Source organism: Phyllostomus hastatus, unplaced genomic scaffold, assembly GCF_019186645.2.
Source record: "Phyllostomus hastatus isolate PE091 unplaced genomic scaffold, TTU_PhHast_1.1 phas_contig_432, whole genome shotgun sequence".
Taxonomy (NCBI): Eukaryota; Metazoa; Chordata; class Mammalia; order Chiroptera; family Phyllostomidae; genus Phyllostomus; species Phyllostomus hastatus.
In genome coordinates, this window is record NW_025333880.1 from 515698 (window position 1) to 518443 (window position 2746).

Sequence of the window (2746 nt, forward strand, 5' to 3'; positions counted from 1 at the left end):
TGACAATACTCTGTTGCATGTATGACTTTAAACTTCTGTCAACTAGATTAGAAGTTTATTGAGGATAGGAATTACACCTCTTTTCACTTCTGTATACCCAGTGCCTAGCATAGTGCCTCATACAGGGAAACTCCCCATTTAACATCGGTGAGTGAGAATTTAAAAAGCTGTTCCAGTTACAGGAAAGGATGCATCCGAACCCCACCCACCCTCATTCTTCTTGGTAAATGATTATTTCTGCATTATGACAATATTTAATACAATTAAATATTTAATACAATTAAATATGAGTATAAACAGAGGGAACAAGGGATGCTATACTCTAAAATCATTATTATATGGCTTCAGAGTACATTTTCTGTAGCACTATTTTCCTTTTATAGTAAGCTCAATTAACATTGATTAGTGTATCTCTCCAGAATGGATTTCAATTAATAGAAGGGGAGGCAACTCTCAAGTGTGTTGGATGAGGGACTAACTGCACTGTTGTTACCATTTCAATTGAACAGTTACCACATTGTCAAAAGTCTCTGTGTGATGTATGCCTTGATAGGATACATGTTTATTATTTTCAGTATTTATTGACTGCCTACTATGTGCCAAATATTCTCTTGGCAGGGTGTTTCCTGAATGAGCTCATAATTTATTTCAGGGATTTGGCTATGGATGTAATTTAACATGATTTGGACAGAAACATGACTTCATTAATCAAATTGATGTATTTGTAAATTAAAATATATGAATCAGGATTTATGCTTCTATAGTATATTTCTTGTTATAAATATTAGAAGGCTAGTGCTCACTTTGGCAGCACATGGACTGAAATTGGAATGATGTGTTGCAGATTAGCATGGCTGTTGCATAAGAATGGTATGCAAATTTGTGAAGTCTTCCATATTTCAAACACTGTATTAGAAGTCTACATTAGACTAACAGAAATCTATATTAAACTACAATAAATTAATGAATATTTTAATAAAGATAATTTTAAAAATTCACTTTCAAGCTATTTAGCTTATAGAATTTATGCTAAGTCTACCCATAATTTGAGAACATATTTAATGTGTGGGCTGTGTTTTCTTTGGAAGTGAGCTGCCGTGTAAAATGATTATCTAGTAGTTGAAGCAGTGCGGAGTTTTCTTCACTTTGAAGCGTGTGTATATGTTGGGGCACATTTCTGCTGAGGGAGTTCAGGGTGTATTTTCTTTGCTCTTTGTGTGTTGGTATTGCAGAATCTTTTTTATGAAGAGAATCTGGTTGCAATTTCAGTTGTAAAATAGACAAAGAAGAACTTTCAGCAAAAGACAAAATTCTCTTCTATTGAATTGACCAGAAGGAGGCTCCCTTCCCCCTCACTGTGTAAAGTTATCCTAAAAGCTTCTAAACTTATTCCTTCCCAGGAAGTTCTAATAGTCCCCAAGGCTCCTCTATCAGTGGTGGGATGGGTGCAGCAGTCTGAAATTTTCCCTGGGGGAACAGAATTTAAATTTGCATCACAGATAGGAAGGTTTCAGTGAATATAATGTGTTCTTTCCAGTCACCAGTTCATTCACATATTTCTCTCCTAGTTAAATAACAATTAACAACAATGTTGGGATAAAAATTCTCATTAATGTTGGATTTCTCAACATTTCTTAGCTTAATTATTGTGGCTTTGTTTTCTGAATATTCAATTGTTCTTGAATATCTAATACAACATTTAAAAAATATATTTTAAAGTGAGTTTATAAGGTGCATAAATACTTTTTAAGAAGTATGTATGTTTGTGTGTAGAGCAGGAGCAGAACAAATTTTGGATGCTTCTGACAGTCCAATATGGAGTCCCTGTCAGCCATGACAGTCATGTCAAGTGCTGTGTCAAGACTGATGTGATGGAGTATAATAGGAATATCCTTATGAGGGGCCCAGAACGCCCAAAGTGACAAGTTCATACACTTGGATAAGGATTCTGTCTGCATACCAGTATGAGTGGGACCTCCCCGACTTGTGGGCTATAAGAACCCAGAGCTTCCAATGCTCAAGGTTGGCTGTGCCACTGGTCACTCTTGGAGCCCTGCTGGACTTCCACTCCACTGGACACATGCCACCACTATAGCCACCTGACTTGAGATTGATGCCCACCTCTCCACTTGTGGACACTGCCAGTGACCAGGACTTTGTGCCAAAAGCTCAAGTCACCTGCTTCTGTTGTTCTCCCCCTCTCCCTGTGTAACTTGTGTGTGACTCTATTGGCTAGTTGGGGAGGTCTCTTCTAATAAACCTGGCATTGTGGAAAGGCACAAATGTGTGTGAGTGACTCCTTTCAGGGATGCTCCCTTGCTCATGACAAGTTGTAGTCTCCCCACCTATCCATCTTAGTCTCTATGTATGTGTTTATAAGTAAGAGACATGTTCAGAACATAGGATGATCACCATTCACTCCAAATGCTCTCATTACCTTGCATTTGGCAGTGAAGAGGCCACTAGTAGATTGAGAACAGAAACAAAAAGTCTCAAATATTTGGAGAGTTAAGACGGATGTGAAGATACAACCACCACTGTAGGTATAGTCTCCCATGTTATGTGGTGAGATTATTTTGAATTGATTTTCAGGTTGTTCTCCTTCACTGTCAAGGAAGGCAGTTCATGTGGTTATTGCAAAAACAGCACTGTTGCTCCTTTGAAAAGCCTGGCCCTTTATGAGGGAGCAGAGCCCATTATGAAATACCTAGCTGTGACTAATTTTGGAGGAGTAACATCTCAAATA

At 37.8% G+C, this 2746-nt stretch overlaps 1 non-coding gene across 1 annotated transcript; it reads left to right on the plus strand.

Annotated features, from left to right (window-relative positions):
- The first annotated feature begins 795 nt into the window (after window positions 1-795).
- On the plus strand, window positions 796-902 carry LOC123822855. Its single transcript, XR_006786437.1, has one exon. It is a non-coding gene; the product is annotated as a U6 spliceosomal RNA (small nuclear RNA).
- Window positions 903-2746: the final 1844 nt, after the last annotated feature.